Genomic DNA, 10,362 nt, shown 5'->3' with positions numbered 1-10,362 from the left:
ATATATATATATATATATATATATATATATATATATATATATATATATATATATATATATATATATATATATATATATATATATTCTAATTAAGCTACTTTATAGTCAACTTTTTGTAACACATTTGGAACAACTAAGAGGTTCAAATCAAGTCGATTTGGTTGGTACTATGAGCAGTGTCCAGCTTGTAAGAGGACTAATAAGTCTCCAGGGATGCCTTTCATATGTACCTGTTGTGAAAACAAAGTTGCTCCCATCACTAAGTAAGATCATCAAACTTTAGTTTCAATTAAATCAAATTGTAATTATATCTTTCATGGATAACTTTACCTTTGTACATATATTCTTAACTAGGTATAAAATTGAAATAGAGATTGAGTATGAAGGAAAGATTGGTTGTTTTGTGTTTTGGGACAAGGAGTGAGTTCAGTATGTTGGTTTGTCTGCACATGATTTACGAGAAGTAATGAAAAAGGTACGTACATTACCACTTTTTAAGGCTATGCTGCATAATTTAGTAAATCTGATCTTGCTATATATATATATATATATATATATATATATATATATATATATATATATATATATATATATATATATATATATATATATATATATATATATATATATATATATATATATATATATATATATATATATAATTATTGTACAATTATATTGGTCAACTACAACTTAATTTTATTTTGGTCAACTACAATTTACTCTTCAAATTTTGTCTTAGCAATGATAGTGTAATGACCACAAAATGATCAGACTGTGCTGCAAAATACTTAATTTTCAATATTCTGGTTATTCAAACCACTTACTTGTTATTTGAGAGATATGTGTTTGACATTTATCAATGATTCTTCATTACATTGATTGTAGAATGCAATTTTCTTTTGGCCAACTATGACTTACTCTACAATATGATGTTTTTACATTTTTTCAACATATAACTCTAATTGTTCTATGATAAAGACTTAGAAGTTAGTTTTTTAAATGATAATATAATGATCATCCAATGCTCAGGCTATGTTGCGTATGTTATCCACTTAATATGCGCTAAGAAAGTTATTCTGCAACTATCACTAGTATATGTTGTTTCACTTATTTTGCACTGAAATTTTATGTTGGGCAATTAAGATTTAATATTGAATATTCTGATTCAACAGTACATGCAAAAGGCTTCACTATTAGACTTATCAATGATAGTACAATGGCCTGCAATGTCCACTTTCTATGCAATATCCCACTATAATTATCTGATATGCACTGATTCTGCTAATGCATTTATCATTACTTTGTATTATTGAACTTCATATTATACATTTTCTTCATGACTTTAACATTGGATATCTTATTAGTTAACTTTTATTTTACCTCATACGATATTTATTTACTGTAACCTTATTCAATTTCAATCTGAACTTTTATTGCCAATAATATCAATAGACCAAAGAAGACCATCCACAAATCTATCCTGCACACCTAGATAATCTATTGGGCAAAGAATTTGGTTTTCGTGTGAAGTACCAACCAGACTTTAAGCAATCTTCTGTTATCAAGCTTACCGAGGATAAATAAATAATCCAAATGATCAAAGATGCCATGGTTCAACATGAGGTATTACTTTATTTTATAAACTATAAATTCTTGACTTCAATTACTGGGATTGAAACCTTAGTCCTTACCATTTTTTTTTATGCAGCAAACTTCAAAAAAGATGGTGAATTCTCCAATTATCAAAGCAACCGAAATTGATTATAACCTAGATCTTCCCGACAAAGACTTTGTCACTCATACTCGGGTTCCCATAGTAAGTTTGTTGATAACTCATATCACATTTTATCTTTTTTTAAGTAATCCATTTACATCCCTAACATATCAAACTTATTTCCTTGGCATAATCAGTATGACATGTCTGCTTCCCAAAACTCGAGTGACGATGTTAATTCAAGCAAAACACGTGTAAGAGGTTGTCCCAAGAAAGTGATTTTGAGGAGCTAGGAAGTTCGACTATGTTGTCTCCAAAGCTATTTGCAACCAAGTCTGCCAAGAGTAGCAAACATGCCAAGAGAAAATGGACCTGTTACCTTTGTCACATTTTTTTGTACAACAAGCTTCAATTCTGTTGTAATTCAAACTTTTTTTGTTAATTAGGGCCCATGCATGACCTCCACAACTTTATCTACTGAATTAATCTTTTTTTCCATACTGTCGCATCCAGCATTTGAATATGGTGCATGGTTAATTTGTAACCTTATCTTATTCTAATGGACATGCTTAATTTAGAACTTCCATCAAGGATGTCTTATAACAATTAATATTTACTTCACTTGGTATGACTTTTCTTTTTTTCCCAAATGAAGTATGTCATTTATCAGATTATTTTGTCTTTCTATACATTGATATGTTAATTGAAGTTGATAAAAATAATTCATGTTTTCTGGTGCCATGTCCATCAATACACCATGCTTAAAATAAATATGGTTATAATCATTTAGTGTTGTTGTTCTAACTGTCGAGTATATAGGTGTAGTTGTTATATGCAACAAAAGTATTTTCACCGAAAAATAAGTCTCACCATTATAATTAAGTTAAAACTTATTAACTACATATAACAGTCACAATTTGAACAAGGATTGTATCAGTTCCTAACTAGAAGGTTTACCATTCGTTTTCATGATAACTTATATAGTTCATGCTAACTTTATCCAAAAGTACTAACTTTGTTGTTTAGTTTTATAGTGAAATCTTTTCCACACTTGACCTTATATGTTTTATCAGTTACAAAGATGCACAAGTTTTGCAACAATGCACTGACAAAGTGGGACATTACAATTAAAGTGATATATAATGAATATAATATACTCTATTTGGTATTCCTTCTTAAACACGTTATAGTTGTTTACGCATCAAGTGTTGCTACACTATACTACCTATCTGCTTTATTGGTCTATTATTTTAATATATTGCTTTTATTCAGAAAATGCATTGCTGCCATGGTGAAAATTTCTGTTGCAGTCACTGCTACATAGTAGGTTTTCTTGACCGGTGGTTTTAAGGTGACATGTTTATAGCAATAACACAGTTATACTACCTCTTTCAACTATATGTTTTCCTATCTTATATATAGATCCATTATTATTATCTACATCTATAAAGGACATGTCTACATCACTATATTTTGGCAAATTTTTGGATAATTTTCAGGCTTGTCTATCAACAAAGAGTACAAATCCAACCATATAGTTGCATTTCAATTATGACCAACAAAATACCTTTCGAAATTGGACTTGCTGTTGATATGGTTAGTTTTATTATTTTTTCATCAAACTTATTCAAAAGATTATTATCACTTTGAAGTTGACTTTTCACATTAAAGTCAAAATACTTTTTGAAAGATTCTTTGAATCAAAGTTTTTTAATAGAACAACTAATTTTCATGATATTCATTTTGTCAATAGCATCCTCGATTTGAGGTTCATCCAAAATTCCCACACTACATTCTCTGATTGAAGGTACTACTTAGAGCTTTTCAGTAATATAACACCATGTTTTAGTTTATATATAAGGGATTATTGTTTTATGATGACAGTTCTGATTCGTCTTGCAAAAAACGTCTTCCAGGTTTTTCCAGATTTTGTATTGTTGCTTACTTTGCCTGTGTATGTTTTCAAGTATTGTGAAACATCCTATTGATTCATTCCTAATTGTCACATGAAACAGACATTGTCTTTTAACACCTTACAAATGCAATTTTTTGAATACATCATCATTGTAGAATGTACAACTGGGATGCTTTGCTACTAACTTGGTTTCGCTAAGCGAACCAGAATTCGTGTAGCGAACTTCCTTCGTTGCTCCTCGCTGCTAACAAACTGGGATGTTTTGCCTTTGACTTGGTTTCTCTAAGCGAACCAGAGCTCGCTTAGTGAATAGAGCATTCACTGCCTCTTCGATGTTACTCGCTGCTAGCGAATCTGGATGCTTTGCTACTGACTTGGTTTCGCTAAGCGAACCAAAATTCGTCTAGCGAATCGGGCCTTCGCTGCCTCTTCGTTGTTACTCGCTGCTAGTGAATCTGGATGTTTTGCTACTGACTTGGTTTCCCCAAGCACACCAAAGTTCACGTAGTGAACTTCCTTCGCTGCTAGAGAACTGGGATATTTTTCCTCTAACTTGTTTTCGCTAAGCGAACCATATCTCGCTTTGTGAATCGGGCCTTCGCTGCTACTTGCTGCTAGCGAACCTGGATGCTTTGCTTCTGACTTGGTTTCTCTAAGCGAACCAGATTTCGGGTAGCGAAACGGGACATTCTTTTTGCTTTGATTTATCCATCCTTTGATCTATTCCTGTAATAATTAACCACACGTCATTAGAAGTATCATTTTCTTGACAAAGTGTGTATAATTTCATGAATAAGTGTTTCCTTAATTCGATAAATGCTACTTTTCATAATATTATCCATTTTTGGGCATTTATCAGTAACTCAGACATGATTTTTATTTACTTACCATGAGTTGAATTGTTATAAAATGTAGGTTATTTATGCAAATAAAGTATTCATGTCTAATCAAGGCTTCAACAAGACACCATTTCGGTAAAGTTATTCATATCATACCTATTTTTCTGTTATTTTCTGAATGAGTTAATGACACACCCAACACTTATTTCATATTTAGACTATTTATGAAGTAACAAGTTCTACCTTTTGTTAGGAATTATACACCCTGCATAAATAACAGTGAGGATGTGTTGCGGAAGAAATTTAATTGTAAGCAAGCTAGATTGCGACGATTTTGCATTCTAAAATCTAAACGCTATAAGTGTTTCAAGGTTTCTCCATGTGAGGTGCAAAATCGAATGAATGGTGAATCAACATCGAGCTGCATTTGAATCCCACTTTCAGATGTCACACTGATTGCTTCCAGGAAATAACTCATCAATAAAATTGTTTCCGACGGGAAAATCATTGATTCTATATTACAAGCAACTAAACTGTCAACATCCGAACACACCTTTCGTACACCACAGAAAGTGGCAAATATTCATAATTCTGGCACAAACCTTATGTCTAGGTTCTCCGATGTTGCCTCACTGAGCCACAAGGAAAATGTCAATCCTGAATTACAATTAAACACAACAGTACCTATGATTTCTCAAGTAAATCCCAATGATTATACAATATCAAGCCATGTTATGTAAGTTTAATATAGTTTTTTCATTTTACAATTGCAATCAAAAAAAACTTTATGTCAACACTAAATCTTCTATAGGAAATATGATGGGAAACGTATTGAGGATAAACCAAACTTAGTCAAGCGTGGAAGAGAACATCCTAAAACATTACTTGGTGTGCCATATTTTTCCTATAACATAACAAATAAACTACCTGACACAATACTCACATCCACCAACACTGTTGTACTCAATCATGGAGTTAATCCTATGTTAGTTTCATCTTTATAATTCCATCTATTATATGTTAAGTCAATGTTAGTTTGGTATCACTGTTAATTAATTAATTGCATGTTGCACTTTTTAAAAACAATTATGGTGTTGTTGATAGGTTTGATTCAAAACCTAACTCAGTCAAGCGTGGAAGAGGTCGTCCGAAGAAAGCTACTTCATGTAAAGAACCAGACATACCATTTACACACTCTAACAATGTTTCTATCAAACACAGTGTTAATCATATGTGAGTAATAATATAGCTATCCATAAGCATATGAGTCTTTCCTGATATAATATATTCTAATCATCATTTTTCAAACACCTATGTTTTCCAGCAACACAAATATTTAGTTCATATCACCACCCTTTGTTGTCCCTAAATTACGGTTCACAGCAAATACGGTTGCAACTACTAAACAACCAACATTACCAATATTTGCACCTACATCTAATTTGGAATTGGATGGTGAAAATGAAGAAGGTTCTGACTATGATCCATTCTTAGTTATGTGTAATAATTCTTTTTATATTTATTGTTTAGACCAAATTCTTTTGACATTGCTAATGTATTTAGAGTTCCTATTTTTGATTTACTACAACACACGAATTTGATTGTGATTCAAGCATTGATGAAGCAGATGCTTGTCCACCATTTTCAATGGCAAATCAAGCCAAAGCAAACAATGAAGGTGTCCTAAAAGATTATACATTCAAAAACAATTGAACAATGCATAATCATGTCATATAGTTGTCATATGCATGCATAATTATTGGAAACACTATTTACATCCCGAGAATGTCTCTGTCTCCTTCTCAATCTCCATGACCATTCAAACTTATTAGACGACAGTTCCCAATTATAGCATCATTTGCTATGACAATCAACAAATCTCAAGGTCAACCATTGAACTATGTGGGTTTATATTTGCTCAAGCATATTTTCAGTCACAGACAACTATATGTGGCTATTTCAAGAGTGAAGAGTAAAGTTGGATTGAAAATCTTGATACACGACAAAGACAACAAATCCTTACCTCAAACCACAAATGTTGTCTTCAAAGAAGTTTTTCATAACATCATATAGGTACCATATATGTTTTGCTTCTTACTATTTCATTTAATATGTTTGCCAAAGTACTTTATTTTCTATATATAACTCTAATATATCACCAATTCACCATCCTTTATATATTTTTCTAGGTTATGTCATCTCGACAATTCGTCATATTAATTCCTCAAGTAACATTTGTTTCATGACAATTATGACAACTTCACATTTTTATATCCTTTATTCAACATTTTTTGATTTTGTTATTCATTGTCTTTGTACTATTATGAAGTTTATATGGACTACCATATTCATCTTTGTTGTAATTTAGTTAATGTTATATCTTTTACTTTGTATGCATATGAAGTCTACATATCTAATTTAATCTCATTTAAAATTAAAAGGTTTATCGGCTCATATTTTATACTTGAAACTTACCCATGCGTCAGCACGGGTCTTCTATTAGTTTATCTCAAAAGAAATACAAATACGGTTTTGATTGTCCTTATTATAAAACTTATTTAACAACACATTTCCTTAAAATAAAACGGTAAACATATCTATAATCTCTTTAAATTTTTAGAAGTCACGCATAAATTAGTCATAGTTTAATAATAAAATGAAAAATATTTTTTATATTTAAATATGATTTAATCATGATAATATTTTATAAAACTCTAATAAATTATTATTGAATTATTGTTTCACTAGTAATAGTCCGACTTACACATTCTTAAAGATGATTTTTACACCATACCATATCTTAATTCGGAAACTTAATATCCCAAATAAATTTGTCAAAAATAAACAAGTAGAAAATTCTAAAACCAAATAAAAGGGAAAGTAGGCAATGTCAACTCAAGTGTGCTAGGACTACGACTATGCAATGCATTTAAGATGAGAATCCACCATAAAGTTATAACTCAAAGTGGTTTTTGTCAACCATTTTAGGCAAAATTGTTCCTATATTCCCAGCATCTTCCTCATTCTCTATTCTCAATGCCATGCTAACCAAACCTCATGTTAAACAAATGTCTGTCCAACAACATTCTCGTACTGCTTTAGTAAAACATTAAAACTTTAGGATACACTAAATCCTAAATAAAATGTTTCACAACATTTTTAGACACCTTTATTTGATTTTTAACAAACTTGTTTATTTATAATTTTGCAATAAAATGAAAGCAACCTGTGCTTACAGTGAGACGAGCATAATTATAAATTAGACGATTGACCAAACTCAATAATTTAAAAGTAGCTTTATGAGTATTTTGTGGGACAAAGGAGCATCTGTTTGGTTCATCCTTGGCCAACACAAAAGAAAGAAATAATTTGGTGAAAGTTATATATTAACTGGATTTTTTAATGAAAAATAAATTATAGGAGAAATACACATAACTGAATACTGAGAAAAAATCATTCATTTTTATTAAAATATTTTAATGAAAATTATGAATAAAATTTTATTACTGATTATTTAGTATAATAAAAAGTTGTTAATAAATTTGTTTTGTTGAGGTACAAATGAATAATGCTAAAAATATTGTTTTAATTAAGTTATTAAAGAAAAGAAAGATGCTAATATAGGAGTACGAGGGAAAGTGAGGTTTCTCCTAATGCAATCATATAAAGCATGGGTAATGAGTTAGGGAAGAGGATAAACAACCTGTGGGGCAATGGGTCATGATCATTAACCCTACATGTACAAACAATCTTAGCCATACTCATCATAGTCATGTTACATCATTGTTTATTTCTTTATCCTTAGCTAAAGGAATTTATTTAAGGGAAATAATAGAGCTTGTCCATTGAAAAATAAAAGTTGGACCTAACTAATATAACTTGACTAATTAAGTTCGTACTCAAAAAAAAAAATTATAATGTTCATTAAAATATGATAAAATAAAATCTTAAATTGGTGAAACAAATTTTCGACGCGGCGGAGAGGAGGTTGACTTGCAAAGTTAACACTTCAACGTTAAAGTTAATGAAAAAAATAAAAAAAATAATGTGAAAGTAAGAGTGAAATTGAATACCTGAAATGATGCACTTCGTCTATATACTAAAAACAGTTGAAAACGTTCACGTGCGGTGCAGCGAGTCGCGCAGTTTATTGTCTGATTGAATCGAACGATAATTCATGTGCTGAAGTGTGATATTGTCTGCTTCTGACCAAGTGAATATTTACATGGTATGTCGTTGTTCCATTGGAGACTCGCTTTTGGACCTTTTGTTATGGATTTTGCGAATGACCCAAAACAAATACAAAAAGAGGAGACAATTAAAATCATATTTCTAATTTGTCTGCGTGAAGAACGGACAATTGTTGTATTTGGTCAACATATGAGATGATGGGGTGTCTAGACGTGAAAGTTCACTTGTGCGTTAGTGAATGGAGTGTATTTTACTATGTTAAGAAATACGGTTGATCCTAACTCAATCTTATAAAATTGACTTTTAGAGTGAGCATTGTCCCCACTTATAAATCAGATATTGTTCGATGTTAGACTCTTAATACACATCATCACGCCTAAAAGTTAAGACTAGATATTTGGAGCGCGGAAAAGAAATGGTGGATGACTCAATAACGAAAACCTTATAGTCGGTGACACACTAGATCTTAAACGAAACTTTTGATACCATGTTAAAAAATGTGCTTTAGTATAACTCAACTTTATAAAATCGATTTTTATAGTGAGAATTGCTCCCACTTAAAAATACATGTTCAAAATATATATTGTCCAATGTAAAACTTCTAACACGTTAAATTGAGTCGGTATTCACGAGTTTTTATAATTTAAACCTTTTAAAGAAATGGCACTACTAATATCCAAGAGCTTCTAAATTTGTTCTTTTTTCTCCACACATGCTATGTTTGAATGAATATTTTCAACCATAGATGAATTAAATTAATTAAATACAAGTACAAAGGAAAAAGAAACACGTGACTTTTCTTTGTTAAATTTAGCAACGTTTGACCATACGACCAGATCAGGTGTGTTTTGCTTCATGATATTATATGATATATTTTATTTAATTTGAATGTTAAAAATAAAAGTAATTATATTGAATTGTGTTATAATTTTTTATAATTAAAAAAAATTATCTATTTTTTATATTTAAAATATAATTCACGAACTCAATCACCATAAATGAATGAGTCGGTTTAGTTCGATTTTGACAATAAAATTGTAGGTTTGACAATAAACTCAACTCATTGAAATTTGAACAGATTATTTAACAGATTAGGTCAAAATCAATCAACACAACTCATATACACCCCTAATTAAAAATAATTGTTTCATGAAGGTTAATTAATTAAAACTATTATTCTAATGTCATATTAAGACATTTCAATTGTGCAACACATTCAATTGCACATGTGTAAATTCAAACCTCCTAATTTCTACCTATTAGATGTGGAATTTTAGTCACTAGACTACTAGAACAAAACGAACTTATAATTTTAATGGATTAAAAATATATTATCGATTAATCCAGTTTGCATTATACAGAACAATTTTTACTACTCAACTAACTTACTTAATAATCAAATAGAGAACAATTTAATTTCATAACTTAATTCACTTATTTTGGAAACAAATCGAATCTCAACCTTTTATGTATAATAAGATAAAAAAATCAGTCTATTTAAGCACATTTAATGCTTCAAAAATCTGGTTGTTTGAACCATAGTAATTCCTGGTACGTGATTGTTGCTCATTTGTTCTTAGGTGTATCATTTAAGATTGTCAACCTTAACATAATTGAGGTTGAAGGCTCTAAAAGTATCATTATGGTATATGACCCCTCGATTGGACATAGGTTACTTTTCTTCTTCTTTAGATAGATAC

The 10,362-nt window shown here is 30.4% G+C and overlaps 2 long non-coding RNA genes across 3 annotated transcripts; both read left to right on the top strand.

Moving 5' to 3' along the window:
* The first annotated feature begins 354 nt into the window (after positions 1-354).
* Positions 355-2,214, top strand: LOC127135709 (uncharacterized). 2 transcript variants are annotated; one of them, XR_007808657.1, is made up of 4 exons: positions 355-475; positions 1,456-1,626; positions 1,712-1,819; positions 1,915-2,214. It is a non-coding gene; the product is annotated as an uncharacterized LOC127135709 (long non-coding RNA). The 2 variants fall into 2 exon arrangements; XR_007808656.1 differs by having other exon boundaries at positions 1,456-1,819; positions 1,915-2,212.
* A 1,040-nt stretch (positions 2,215-3,254) lies between these two features.
* LOC127135702 (uncharacterized) lies at positions 3,255-5,949 on the top strand. Its single transcript, XR_007808653.1, has 5 exons — positions 3,255-3,313; positions 3,471-3,524; positions 4,548-4,606; positions 4,725-5,207; positions 5,576-5,949. It is a non-coding gene; the product is annotated as an uncharacterized LOC127135702 (long non-coding RNA).
* The last annotated feature ends 4,413 nt before the right edge of the window (positions 5,950-10,362 follow it).

This window comes from Lathyrus oleraceus, chromosome 1 (assembly GCF_024323335.1).
Source record: "Lathyrus oleraceus cultivar Zhongwan6 chromosome 1, CAAS_Psat_ZW6_1.0, whole genome shotgun sequence".
Lineage (NCBI taxonomy): Eukaryota > Viridiplantae > Streptophyta > Magnoliopsida > Fabales > Fabaceae > Lathyrus > Lathyrus oleraceus.
Note: the sequence above shows the minus strand (reverse complement) of the source record. Positions and strands in the feature narration are given on the sequence as shown.